Consider the following 15,446-nt stretch of genomic DNA (forward strand, 5'->3'; position numbering starts at 1 on the left):
CATGAGTTGGCTGTTTGAAACCTGGGGCTTATGCAGGGATGCTTGGCTCAATCTGGGAGGAGGGGACTGGACCAGCCTGGACTGAGTCTATCAGGTCGATCTCAGTCCTTGGCGGTGGCTTTGCCCTGGAGGAGGTAGGAATGGGGGGTGTGCTGGGGGGAAGGGGAGGGGGGCAGGAGGGGGGAGAACAAGGGAATCCATGGCTGATATGTAGAACTGAATGGTATTGTAAAATAAAATAAAAGGAAACAAAAACTTTCATCTTAAACTGCAAGGATGTGGGTGGGACATGACAATCAAATGTGCTAAAGGCGAAGCCATGTTGTCACAGTGCCCACTCACCTCCCCCCAGGCACCTCAAACCCACCCTTGCTGACCTTTTACACCCTCTCTTTTCTTTTTACTAAACAAGAGAGAGTAGACAGATACATGCTGGTAAATGCTAACTGTATTCACATAGAGACACAGTGTGATCTGTGAGCCCAATATACAGAGAAAGGACAAAAGCTAGAATCCAATGCACCACTTCAGGGGCCTGGCACCCTCCACCCTCCAACAGAGCCAAGGTGGCAGGAGGGCTTTTATTCTTTCCCACAGAGCACAGTGGTAGTGTTGAATCTACAGTTTTTAAGACAAGAAAAGATCAAAATGAACTTAGAAAAGTGGAGATTCTTTTCCCGTTGTATTTTGCTCAAGGTGTCCACCCCCCACCCCAAAGCAAGTTGAGAATCATGGTGTTGAGAGAGACCTCAGAAACAGGGTGACTGAGCACAAGAGGGATGGGGTGGGAATGACTGCAACTTGCTCCCAGGGACTGGAGAAAATTAAAAAAGAAAAAAAGAAAAGCAAAAAGGTGGGAATGCATCAGTCTTCTGTGCTTAGTCATCTTTGCCTTCATCCTCCTCTCCCTCCTTCCTCCTCTTCATCATCATCTTTGTCTTCTTCACCTTCATTCTCATCCCCTTCATCAATATCTCCCAGTCCTTCCTCCTCCTCCTCTTCATCATCTCATTTTCCATCTCTCCTTCCTCATCATCCATATCAGGAACCAAATAGTACTGCAAAGGATTCCACCAAATATTGTTTTTTGACGACCTCTCCTAACTCATCTGCACCTGATTCAGAAGGGTCAGTAAACTGGTAAAGCTGCTCTCTGGCTCTGTGTGCTGTGTCTTCCTGCTGGTCTCATTCTGCATCTGACTAGAGCGTTTTGTCAAATCCTTACCAGACTTCCATTTGAGTTCAGTGGACTTGGATGATGGGTTGCCACTCTGAATCAGATGAAAATCTTTGGACAGAGCTTCATTTTAAAAGTAAGGATTTCCATCAAAATGAAAATCTGTTCTGTAACCTGATTTAGTGTCTTCAAATTCTGTTGTGTCTGTTATTTGGGAAATTGGACATCTTACAGCCTTCTGGAGTTTGTAGCCATCAGCATGAGAACTCACGTGTCTTTGTCCTGCCTTTGTGCATGTGACCTGCACCTGTGCTGTGGGAGGTCCAGGTCTTCAGTTTTGTTTACATTTTTCTGTATACATTTACTTCTCTTCTGGTCAAATAATGCAGGATCTTTTAGTCTTCTTCCCCAAGCGGTGCAGATACTTGTGGATGGCTGACAAATGCTGTTACCACCAAACTGGGATTTTGGTGATCAATTCTGACCTCTTTTGAAAAAAAAAAATGGTTGGCAGAGTTTGTTATAATTTTGTTCTACTTTCAGAATGTCCTCACTGGCTTGTTCATCAAGTCTGCCTCTTTCATGTTGTACTTCATCCATATGTTCAGTTGCTTCTTGCTGTTCTTTTCCCCCTTCAGCAGGCCAGGAGAGGCCGGTGTGTCCTCCAGCTTCAGGGCAGGAGCCTGTCTGGGTCTCTCTGGCTGAGGCAGGAGCACAGATTGCTGTTGTAGGGCATGGCACCAGGGACCAGCCAGAAGCCAGAGGCCAGAGGCCAGTGTTCTCAGCAGGAATACACTCACAGGAACTAGTAAATAATTCTTAGTAACTTGTTCCTGATGCTCTTTAGGATGGTTATTTTTGTTTGTTTTGTTTTCTAGCTTTTTAGGCAGGATATTTAAATTAGATGATTTTTATTATTAATTTAATTTAAACTTGATGTAATCAATTTTACTGTGGTCAGTGCCTTAATTGTACCTGATAGATTCTGATATATAGACTATTTACCAATATTCCTTAGAAACGCTGAAATTTCATGTGTGTATTTTACTTTGATCCAAGAATTGTATAACACGGCAAGGTTATATGTCCAGGTAGAAAGTCTTTACATTTCTAGTGTGAGCACATGGCTTACTGTGTTGAGATTTGGGATATATTTGCTTATCTCTATGTTGTTGAGACTCTGGTTTTCTTTGTGAAAAGAAAAATGATGTGTGCACTTGGGAAGCAGAGTGATGTTATATAAGTGTTTACCATTCTTGCTTCTCTTACAGCTGCTAAGTTTTGAAGGCTGTTCTGTTATTTGGGAAACTAGGTGTCTTATAACTTTTTGTAACTCATAGCCTTCAGCATGAGAACTCATGTGTCCTTGTCCTGCCTTTGTGCATGTGACCTGCACCTGTGCTGTTGGAGGCCCAGGTCTTCAGTTTTGTTTGCATTTTTCTAGAATAACTGGGTCTCCTTGAATCTTCCTGAATCTCCAGCTTTTATGAATCACCTTAAGTATGTCTTGTGTTTAACAATGTTTTGCTTCCTTCTGCATCAATGTGAGCATCTGCAAACACTTTTTTAATTATAAAAGCAGTGTGTGCTTCTTTCAGTGAGGCAAATAATAGCTACACTGCTCACAAAGAAACCCCCAAGCTCTTCTAGCTCTGCTCTGCAAGGCCAACTGCTGTTAGCATTATGCTGTATTTCATTTGGTTATTTTCTGTCCCTTAAAAAGTTCGTTATACAATAGTTCTACTTTTTGTCACCTATTTTAAAAAGAATATTATTTTTCAGGGCATAAATTCCACTTTCTACATGTTTTTAGAACCACTCAACTCAATATATTCACATTTTCTGTGTTCCCACATCCAGCTATTCATAATATACACTCATGTATTTGTACTAAATTTCAGACTAAAGGATGAAGAAAAAACCTCCAACTAGATTTTTTTCTCTGAAAATTTCAGTTCTGTAAAGTTTGTTGTTACACAAAATATATTGTCTGCTCTGGTTTGGCTAACATGTAGTTCAAGATGAGCTGAATGAGCATATAATGTAGGCTTTAACTTGGAATGAAAGGAGAGCTATTAATATTTATCTCAGGATAACAGACTTTAACTGAGGGTGTTTTGAGCAAACTAGATCTACATGTGTGCTTCCATCCTCAGGACCCCTGTAAGGTCTCTCTCTCTCTCTCTCTCTCTCTCTCTCTCTCTCTCTCTCTCTCTCTCTCTCTCTCTCTCTCTCTCCCTCCCTCCTCTCTCCCCCATCCTTATCTAGCTAGCTGACCATTTCATTGAATTAGACAAGAATCTTCTGCTTGCTTTCAGCATTCATCTTGCCTTGGTGTTCTTCAGCTTCATGGTCTTCATAATGAATGTAGTTTGAGTGAATCTTAAGAACTAACTGGTGGAGCTGGAGAGATCAGTGGTTAACAGTGTTTGCTGCTCCTGCATACATCCCAGGTGTGGTTCCTAACACCCGCGCCAGGCAGCACACTGCAAGTCCACTTGCAGAAAATCCACCTTCCTTTTCTGGTGCACATAGTACTAATAGTTAAAATACCAAAGATTAATAGGAGTATCAAAGCAGGGATGGGCCAGCTCTCTCAGATGCTGTCTGGACATTTGTACACAGGCCACAACTTTCTCAATGTTGATGTTGTCATTTATCTTCTCATTATTGAGGAAGTCCTGAAAAAGCTTCTGATTGGTGAATATGGGCAGAGTCACTAAAATGGGATGGGCTTATGATTTATCTTTATTAACACCATGAGGAGATTTCACCACAGAGTCCATCATACCACAAAACATATCAGCATTCAGGTATCAAAATGGGAATGAGCAAAAAAAGCTAGTGAGGAAAAGAATCTCCCAGGTTTTTTTCTGGACCCTGAGAGCATGTGTTTAGTGTATTTAGAAGTGTTAGAGGAAGAGGTTGGAGAGATGGTTCCATGTTTAAGAGCATTGGTTGCTCCTCTAGATGTTTTATTCCCAGTGGCTCACAACTGTCTGAAACACCAGTTTCAGGGGCTCCCACACCTTCTTCTGGCTTTTACAGTCACCCACCAGGCATGCATGTGGTGCACAGAAAGACATGGAGGCAAAACACCCATATACATAAAATACATTAATAATTTTTTAAGTATCAGAGGAAGCAAAATAGACATCTTGTTATTCCCTAACCCCTAATAATTTTTATTATTTTGACCCTAAGCCTGTCTTAATCATGGTTTCCGTTGCTGTGATAAAACACCATGACCAAGGCAACTTACACTCTCTTACAGAGCCAGAGAGACAGGAGCCCATCAGAGCCTGGAGTAGGGCGGTGGGCAGGCATGATACTGGTACAGCTGAGAGCTCACACCCTGATCTGGAAAGAGGAAGCTGAGGAAATACACTGGGCATGGCAAGAGACTTCTGAAGCCTACCCCAGTGACACACCTCCTTCAACAAGATCACGGCTTCTAATCATTTTCAAGCAGCCACCAGTTAGGACCAAGTTTTCAAATAAAGGAGTCTGTGGGGGCCATTTTTATTCTAACCACCACAAGCCAGAAGCTGAATTACTCTTCGACTGGTTCAGGCAAGCCCCTCTACTGGCACAGATACCCCTACCTAAAGACGGGACTGTGGGCAGAGGAAGAAGCCATCGAAGTCCAGAGTGAAGGTGTGTTGGTAACAGGCACACTGTTCTATCAAGGACCCTAGCCTCAGACCCATGGATAAATGGCAAAGGTCAGAAGGATGGCAAGGCCTTCCTCTGGTCCATGTGTGTATTTTGAGAGCATGTGCAGAAAATATTTACTCGCTTCCCCCGCCCTGGATATTTATGGTCTGAAGACTCCTTACATATGGAGGGTACTCCTACTAAGATTAGCTAAACCTGTTTCCTTCATCCTGCTGTGTACCATAAACCGCACCTCCTTGTTTATCTGTACCTAGTAACTTTGCCACCGTGTCCAGCTGTGACAATTTATTGACCCTGCACTGCTCTTCAGTCGTCTATAGGAAACGCTCCGAGCTTCTCCCCGAGAGAGCCCAGCCCACCTGACCCCAGCCTTTCTGCATCTGTGTGTCTGTGTTTGTCTTTTCCTCATTCCCCCATCACCCAGTGAGGTCTGTCTCTGGGCTGTGCAAGGATGTGGCATTGAACACTGAGGATTTCATCTTCAAGACTCAGGACGAATGCTGTAAAAGTGCCAATGAACTCCAGGGTTTAAGGTCAACATGCTGTATCTGGTAACAGCCATGCTGTCCAAAACACAAGCGATGGCAGTGGCATTGGGCTTGTCATTAGTAAAGAGATCAGGGATGCTTCTGGTATTGTTTTTGCCCAGACAGTAAAAGTTATGAAAGCAGCCAGGTGGTGGTGCATGTCTTTAACCCCAGCACTTGGGAGGCAGAGGCAGGCAGATATCTCTAAGTTCAAGAGAGCCTGGTCTACAGAGAGAGTTCCAGGACAGCTAGAGCTACACAAAGAAACTCTGTCTCTACAAAAAAAAATTATGAAAGCTCTAGTACCATGATGATACTGTAGCACACCAAAATTAGCCTCTGTAATTTTATGCATCTCTTCTCACCAAGCTGCAGATAAAATTCTTTCATTTCCTTCTTATGAAACATTTGGTCTTTGGCCTGATTGGCTTATTAAAGAAACAAATAATCAAAATGTTCTCTAGTCCTACATTTGACAACAAAAGTCATATTTTGGTATTAACTGTAACTGGCAGTGATCCTTTGTATCTGTAAATGTAACATAGCTTCAGTGATGGCAGTGAGCTGGGGTCTACTCATGGGAGATAACCTCCCAGGAACTCCTTGTATCAATGCCAACTCTAAGTTTCTTCCACATGACTCAGAATAGACTAATAGCTCATTAGAGACAGACACAGAAGCCAGAGCTACTGCTGTATTCAGCAAGCAGTATTATTATTTTAGTACATAGAATGTGGAGACAGATTTCCTGTTCCTACTGCTGCTATCCTTTAAGTTTGGTATAATGAGGCTCTTCATGCGCTCAGTCTCGCTCTTCTTCCTTCTCCTGTTTTGGAATTCTTCTGAAGTTGAACCAGCAGTGACTTGGATGCTTTCTGATGACTGGTCGGTAGTGAGGCTGCGAAGACAAGCCTTTGATAATAACACCAAAGTTAGAATTGGTGACACACACCTGGGAAATAACCACCCTGTAGGCAGGATGTTGACTTTCAACCATGCGTTCTTATCCTATATTTCCTGTGGGATCAAAATTTTATGTTCCAAGGAAATGATGTTTTCTTATTGCCCAAGATCCATTGCAGACCAATGTTGGATAGCTGTTATAAACTCCAGGTGGTTGGCTTTGTTCAGAGGCTTAAGCTCTCATTTCTGGTGCCTTCTGGAATGAATAGGTGTGATGTGAGTACCTTGAGTGACAGCTCTCAAGGAACAAAGGAAGTACAGCCTCAGCTTCCTTATGAAGTGAAATCATAAACTTGATTTAACACTGATGCCTGTATTAAGACTTTCTCTCTTCCCCAAGATTCGGGAGCAAGCAGTGCATACTTTTTTGGGGCTCAGTTTCATTAGTAGTTGTTCTGTGTATCCTGAATGAGTAATAGCACATATTGCCTGTTTAAATGCTTTCTGGAATTTTGGATAGTAGACAACTCTAACATGATATTTAAACTTTCTTAATGAGTTAATTTCAACTGAAATTGCCACTAGAATTTTGTATGTGAAGTTATTATATCTTACGTGGTGATAAGTAAGAAAACAAGATATAGGCAAAAGCAAGGACCTTCTTACTACATCAGTCATTCAGGAAATAAAGCCAGCAACTCACAAATGAGACTTGATAAAATTAAACAACTTTAGTACGAGAAAGGAAGCAGTTAATCCGGTGCAGTGACTGCTTACAGAAGTGGTCAAGGAGTAGAGAGAGATGGATGAACACTTCTCAGTTTGTTTATTTTATGTGGTCCAGGGTCTCCTGACCAGGGAATGGTGCCACCTGTGGTGGGACAGTCTTTTCACCCCAGTTAACATAATCAAGATAATCCCCTACAGGCATCTCCCAGGACAGTCTCCTACTGACAATTACTCACTCCTTGTCAAGTTGAGTCTCAAAACTACCACTGTGAAGCTTAAAACCTCCACCTCTTGCTTTCAAGGGCTCATGACCATTTTATAAAGGGAATTCAGTCCACCTTCAAACATCCTCATAGTCTTTAAAAATTCCAACACTTTAAAAGTCCAAAGTCTGTTAACCATGAGCTCCTATAAAAGTAAAAAATAAGTTACATACTTTCAAAACCACAATAGCACAAAATAAACATCATATTCCAAAATGGAAGATCCCAGGCATATCATGGATCAGTCATACTAAATCCGACAGCTCCAGGTCCCAGTCCTCCAGCTCTGCTGCCCTCAGCACAGTTTTTCCTGGGCTGGCACCGTTTCATTACTTCAGCTTTCCTTGACGCATGTGTGATGGTCCTGGGATCATCATAACAGCTCTCCTCTTTTCTTCGAAGCTTCACACAATTGGCCTCTCTGATATCATGGACCTGAGATTCCTGGACCCCATCAACCCTTTCTCTTCCATGCTTGCAAAACCACAGGGATCATGCTGCCAACCTCAGGCCGCTCCCGATGCAGCCTGACGCAGCTGGCCCACGGGTGTTTGAGCTTCTGTATGCAGACCTTGATGAAACACATTCCTAGGCAGCTGCTTTGGAGGAGCTTGGAATCCCTTCCGTTTAGGTTTCCTTCTGAAATGAATTCGGGTCATTATTAGGTAGCCTCTGGATGAGTGGGGTTTTGCCCCGGGAATAGCTTTTCTGTTCTCTCAGTGCAGCTCAAAAGGCTTCTTTTTAGTAATGCTGATCTTTTAAAATAGTTGCAGCTGCTTTCTTGACACTGATCTGAATGTTCTCCTATCTTGAAATTTCACCTGGCCAACACGCCAGTCTATTATTTTTAAGTTCAACTTTACTTGGGTTCTCAGGACACAGGAAGAGTGGAGGCAGATTTTTTGCCATCATAGGATGACACTGGCCCCGAGTCCAGTTCCCTTTAGAGTCCTTGTTCTCCTTTGAAAATCACATGTGGGGCTGCCACTGTTGTTTCAGTGTTACTGTCTTCTATCACGGGGGTGGTGGTGGTGGTGGTGGTGTCTCAATGCACTGTGTGTGTGTGCGCGTGCGCATGTGTAAGTGCACGTGTGTGTGTGTGTGTGTGTAAAATGCCCATATGTAACATAGTATTGTATAAATTGAATATACACCATGGAATAAGAAAGAATAAAAGAAAGAAAGAACTACAGGGCAAACCTGACTTTGAAATTTAGTGTTTATTGCTTGGTATCTTCTACTTGGGTTTCCCACTCAGACTTCTGTTGATCGGATTTACCTGTAGTGATATGTGTGGTCTAATACATTCGCTGTGTCATAGCCTTATATTGTTTGAATAGATCCAAACTAATTCATTTCCCCATTTTTATAAAGATATGCTATTAGGATGTTTCCTTTTTTATTACAATGAACAATGCTGCTGTGATCACAAAAGCAAAGATAAATGCATTTAATTATATTAAAATATAAACTGCATTAAAAAATCTTAGGGAAGCAGAAAAGTCAATTTGTGAAATGTATTTTCAGTGCATATAACAACCAGAGGGCTGGTATTTGGGAATCTTAAACAACCTATATAAATCAATAAAAAGACTATAAAGACAATAACAGTTAGAGATAGTCATAGGATGATTTACTGAGGAACAGAAGAATAAACCTGAGTGGCCAGTACAACAGTAACAGATGTCTCACAGCACAAAAATGCAGATTAAATTTACAGTAGCTACACCTATTACTCTGTAGGAAGAAGAGAAAGAAGCCATGCTTAGAAGCTGTGGGTTGATGAAAACACATTTTTTCATGGCTTGGAAAAGTGTAGATTGGTACAATTATTGTAGAGAACAAATTGACACAACCTGGTAAAGTCAAAGGTATATATACATAGAGAGAAAACTCCCACCTGGCTGTCTGCAGGGGTGTGTGAAGGACCTCCAGGCCTACGACTAACTTGGATCGTGCAAGGCATACTACGTTAGGGTGATGGAGTTACTGCTGTCTCTGTATCTGGAGCATGTGTTGTCTTTTGTGGGATTTTTGTTTGTTTGTTAATTTTTGCTGGGATTGAACCTTGCATGTTTGCACATTCTGGGCATGTGTTCTCACTTGGCTTTGCCCTGGATTAAGGGGTGAGGGAAGGATCCTGGGTAATGCCTGAAATCTAAGGTGAGTTGTAGTTTTTCTGTTTAAGATTCATCTGTACATTTTAAAATATATTTTGTGTGTAAAAAATGCCCTAAGAATTTAAACTATTCTCCCTTCTCTCTCTCTCTCTCTCTCTCTCTCTCTCTCTCTCTCTCTCTCTCTCTCTCTTCATATTACTCCTCCTCCTCTGACATCTATTATGGGCTGTGTAATGTACTGAAGTAAAGGAGGCCCAGCAACTACTGGTTATGACTTTCAAATTTTATTTTTAAAGCTTTTAAAGCTTTTTTTCTTTAAGAGAAAAAAGTCTGTGCTCTTAGAAATATCTCTACCCAGAAGGCAAGTCACAGCTTTTCAGGGAGCATCCCATCATCCGGATTGACCTACCCCATTTCCCGTCATCTCTGTCTGGTCCTGCAGAGGCTACTCTGTAATCAGTGGTTGATAGTGACCTGTGATTCACTCCTCACCTGCTCGTCTCCTGGGCTTTTATCTGGGAAAGAGACATTAAAGACATCCACTTAGTCACTAGAAGGAAATGAATATACAGATACAGAATGGCTTATGAAATTACAGAGCACAGCCCAAGAATAATTCCCCGAGGTTCCCTCTCTCAGCTTCTAAGAGTCAGAGGAAGTAAGATTAAGAAAATATGATGGAAAGATAGTAGAAGAGGCATTTATATGGTTCTCTGTGTGCTCTGATATATTGTTCTTAAACATTTCAGAGGGAAAATAAAATGCATTTTCAAAAGTTCTTCCCCCTCAACCCCCAAACCATTAACACGAAACTGTAACCCTGAGGCTTGAACAGTGAAGGGAGGAAGATCAGAAGTTCAAAGTCACTCTAGATGACACAGTGAGTTCAAAATCAGCCTGGGCTGCATGAGATCCTGTCTTAACAAACAAAAACTTAAACCCCAAACAAATACAAAGAGTTTTTTTCCCCACTTATGTCAGACAGGAATATTTTTAAAAGCTTTGAATTTATTCTCTGGAATTTTATACATGAGTACAATGTATTCAGATCATATCCATGCCCACTCCCTACCTCAGTCCTCCCAGGTCCCTTTCCCAATCTGCTTCTACAAGTCATGTCCTCTTGTTAAAAAACTAACACAGAAACGAATAGTGATATCATTTGGTTTGTACATATCACATATAGTATCACATACGCTGAGAAAAAAATCTGAATTTTACATTCCACATATTCACCCAATTTGTGAACACCTCTTTCTCAGTTAGAAAACTGGATCTTAATCTGATAAATGAGATTTCAGAAGGTGCTGTGTACAGATGATCAGACTCGCCAGTTTTCAACCCTGCAGGCAAGCAATGTCTTCTATAGTTTATATCACTCCATTATGTATGAGTAAGTTTTTCAACAGTTTTGGAAATAAGACCTCAGACTGAAGACATTGAATTCTCTGCCATGATAAAATGATGCCTGTGTGTAGCACACCTGGTTCTACACGCTTTGCTGCCTGAATTTTTTCTTCCTTGTGGGGGAGCAATGAGACACACATGTTCTTCCTGCTTCAGACTTTAGTGATGGCCATCAGAATCTGGAACAACAAAAATTGATAAGCATGCATGGCAGAGAAGAGGGGAAACTGAGCAGGCAGCACTTTCCTAAGCCTCCCTAGAATATTTTGATTGTCTACTACCCACTGAGACCTCTAGTGCCCTTCCCTGCCAAAAGAACCTACTCCACAGAGCCTAGGGAGAACGCGCCTCTTCTGTTCCAATATCTTACACGTTGCTGCCGCTCAGGAGCTGGGCCTCCACCCAGCATTTAATTTCGAGCCAAGATTAAGGATGCAGCTCACACGCAGGAAGCACAAATGCTTATTACTACATAATGCGGCCCTCTGGGACAAGCAAATTAGCTACAGAGATGGGTAAGAAATGAGGTTTAGCGTGGTCTAAGGTAAGGACTCAGGCCCCAGGACACTGGAGTGCTTACAAAAGCTGCTTTTCTTGGAAGCGTGGGAAGCTGCATTCTGATTGAGGGAAAAGCCGAGGGCTGGGCGAGCTCCCTCTGCGTGTTCCATTTTGTTCCATGGGAACATGGCACACTCCAGGTCTTCTTGGGTGGCAGCTGCAAAACCTGGACAGAAAGGTAGAGATCTACCCACACTTGCAGGGCTTAAGCCATTGTGCAGCTCAAGGGAAAGGCAGGCCCTTTGTTCAGGGTGTGAGATTGAGGAAACCCAAACCTCAAACACTGGCACCAACACTCCCCACACTCTTTCTTAGCTCCCTTTTACAGCATTCAAAATTTCAGAATCAAAAGTTCATGTATAGCCTAGAGAGATGGCTCAGTGGTAAAGAGCACCAAGTGTCCTTTCAGAGGACCCTGGTTCCATTCCCATCAGCCACGTGGTGGCTTACAACCATCTGAAAATCTGGTCCCAGGGGTCCAATTCTCTATTCTGGCCTCTTTGGGCACTAGGCACTCAACAGGTGCACAGATATATGTGCAGTGTAAACACACACACACACACACACACACACACACACACACACACACACATACACACACACACTAAAAAATTAAAGTTCATTTATTTTGATTCAAGCTGATGCAAATGTCCATGGCAGCATGAAAGCTCTTCTTCCATCAGCCACTTAAGGAGAGGATGCACTTCCATTGTGAAAACGGAATAAGTTCTTACAGAAGGGACCTGAGCAAGCTGTTTTAAGACAGCCTGGAAGGAAAGAACACATTCATGATATAAAGAAATGCTCAGCGAGCTCAAGATCAGGTAGGACCACCATGGCAATTCATTCTAGCAGGCATCAAAATGGGATCAGAGACACAGGAGATGGAGTTATTGGCAATGAGAAGGGAAACAGGAAAGGGAGGGGAGTCTGTGGTCAGAGCAAAAGCTCTGGGCACATCAGAATTTGACTAGTTAATTACCCCAGCAATCACATCTTTGATTGGGTTCTTTTCTGTTTCCAGATTATTTTAAAATATTTATTCATTATTATTTTATGTGTATGAGTATTTTGCCTGAACATATCTAAGCAAACCATGTAGCAGCCAGAGGCCAGAAGAGGGAGCCAGATAAATTAAAACTGGAGTTATAGACAGCTGTGAACCTCCATGTGGGTACTGGGAACCAAACTTGGGTCCTTTGCAAGAGCAGTAAGTGCTCTTTGATGTCTCTCCAGACCCTAGATGTACATTTTATAATTAACTTTCTAAAAAATACATTTTAAGAATGTCATTTTAGGTTATCTTTGTTCTTTTAGGTTAGTTTCTCTTTTGGTCTGCACATTGAGTGTGGTAACATCACTCGGAGTGACTAGAACTAAACATTTCCCTATAAAACATCTTTGCCACTTTTCAGAGAATCCAACTTTCCCCCAAATGAAGGCATCTTCTAGCAGTAATGGAGGAATGTTAGGCAGCAGAAACTTCCTGAAGAGGATGCATTATAGCATCGTTCCGGCAAGTGCTAGTTCAGCTCTGGGTATTGTGCACAGAAAACACGATGAAATAGCTCCAAGGGTGGCAATAAAAACTTGGAGCAGTCTGTGCTTCACTATTAAACAGAGTTGTAGATATTTAGGCAGAATGTCAAATAGGGAAGCTAGAGTTACACACGAATAAGTGCTATTCAAGGAAAGTCACTCAGCAGACATCATCGGAGGCTCAGTTAATGAGAACAGTCAGTAAGTGCTCATGCTGGGAGAGATGTTTTATTAATACCGTGTCATTGGTTGTTTCAGAAATGCCTGAAAAATGGCTCTCAAAACATTCCATAAAGCCAAGGTGTACATGCAAAAAGTGTAAATAACAGATGCCGGGTGTCTGTAGTCTCCTTTGGCTGGTACCCGGCTGAACAAGAACCCACAGTGGGGTGGGTGTGGCTGAAGACGGTTTAGAGGACATGGCACACAGGGACTGCTGTTATTTGAAGATGAAGATGACGAAGGAGAGGCAGGGCTCTAGGTCAAGGATGGAAGACTGTAATGAGAAGCAGGGTCATGGCACATCTGAAGGAGTCCGCCCTAGGTGTGGTGGAGGGTGATAGAGCCTTGCCCAGGGCTTCAATAACATCTTGTTTTGTGCACAGCACTCCATTATAGACACAATATACTTTATCCATAAATAAGAAATATTAGAGGCATGCAAATGCAAATAAGATTTAAGAGTTTGGTAGAGATCCATATTCACAAAGACAAGCTTAAGAAATAATATACATGTATCTCCAGAGGTAGACACCACACTGAAAATGTTTACTATTGCTACTTACATTGCCATGCTTCTGTGATATATGTGAGTGTTTATGCACAGCATCTAATATTGTTTCACATTTTTCAAAAATTTCATTAAGAGTATGTGCTTTCTGCAAAGCTCTTTTTCTCCTCCAATGGCATGTTCTTATGGTTTAATCATATTAACTATTATGAACTATTTCATTGATGAAAAATCCCACAATTCTTTCCTTATCTTTCTATGGACTTTTCTAGGACAAAGGTTAAAGAGAAGCCATCCTGAATCACTGAATTTGTGTGTCTAGAACTTTCCAAGCTAATTATGTGAAAGGAGTTATTAACTTAGAGGGGTTATGTTGGAGAAATTATTTTGGCCACTCCATGTAGTTAAAAGGATATTTATTAAATGGCGTAACTCACAAATTAAGTAATGGGTAGGTCGCAGGGTCTGGGGAAGGTGTAATGCCGTCCAGCGGTGTTCTCCGGAGCTCTGCACAGTCAATCTGCACCGGTCAGCGTTCCGGCAGGCACCGAGAGCGCGCCCAGAGCGAGCGTTGGCCCATCCAGCTCTCGGGTCCCCAGGCGCCTCCCCTCGCCCCGCCTCGTAGGCGTGACAGTTGCCAGAGTCTCAATGGGGGTTGGAACTTCCAGAACCAAGCTATCCACTACATCTCCCCCTTTTTGTCTAAATAAGAAGGTTCTAAACTAATACAAGACTATATACAAAGGAATGGTTATCAAATATTGTCCAGAAATAATGAGAGATAATGACCTAGATAAGATGTAACTACAACCAATGCAAACAATATCAAGCAAGAAACACATACTAAAATCCAGAGAAGTATAGAGCATAGGTAAACAGCATGTTATAAAGATCATTCAAAGGTGTCCTATCCTAAAGAACCTGAACCTAATACTTAATATGTTCTATCTAAGATATTATATATACTAAGTTGTAACTATAACTGCTAGTCTTCAATCCCATCAAAGACCTGAGAAGGAACATAATGGTCCCTGAGAAATGGTAGATGGATGCAAGTAACTTTCGGGAATCTTGCAAGAGTAGACCAAGACAGCTGGCAGCCTGGACAGTCACCTAATGTTTCTCAGCATTGTTGGTGCATTCAAATTGGCTACAGGCCTAGAGTATCTGACAGACCATTTTCAGAAGCAGGATTTCTGAAAGACCATCTTACCCTGTCTTGGCAGAGTACAGTGGTCGCTTTCCTTGTGTCCCGCTTGTCCAGAAAGGAGAGCATTGCATTCGTACTGTCAGCCATCAAGACAAGGGCAGTTCTTTGCCAAGTAGGCCATTTTGTGCCAAAAAGACAAACTTCCAAATGGAAATGTCTAGAAGCCCAACATTCTCTCGGGATCAATTGGTGCAGCCAGGAGCAATTGTGTCTCACATCAACAGAATTTTAAGTTATTTAAATGCCATATTCTCTAGGTCTATGAAGTGTTTGAAGATTACCTATCTATCTGAAATATATCTATGTATACCTAGAAGACTTAACTAACATGGCTGCAAATATGATTATCATAGATGACTGATTATTAATCTATTTTTAATTATCCATTACAATTTTAAATGAGTTAAACATAATACCTCAAACAAGAATAGAAATATATATATACAGTATAACAAAATTAACTTCAAGCCTGCATCAATAAACTAAAATTTATACCAATGTAAAACATTTTAAACATAAACTAAAATCTATACCAATGTAAAACATTTTAAACAAATTGTTCTCCAAAAGTAGGTTCATCAATCCACCCTTTTATCTTATCTTCT

At 41.7% G+C, this 15,446-nt stretch overlaps 1 pseudogene; it reads right to left on the reverse strand.

Annotated features, from left to right (window-relative positions):
* Nucleotides 1-878: 878 nt before the first annotated feature.
* Nucleotides 879-15,446, reverse strand: part of LOC102923852 (protein SET-like) — a 61,456-nt pseudogene continuing 46,888 nt past the window's right edge.

This window comes from Peromyscus maniculatus, chromosome 3 (assembly GCF_049852395.1).
Source record: "Peromyscus maniculatus bairdii isolate BWxNUB_F1_BW_parent chromosome 3, HU_Pman_BW_mat_3.1, whole genome shotgun sequence".
In the NCBI taxonomy this organism is placed as follows: domain Eukaryota; kingdom Metazoa; phylum Chordata; class Mammalia; order Rodentia; family Cricetidae; genus Peromyscus; species Peromyscus maniculatus.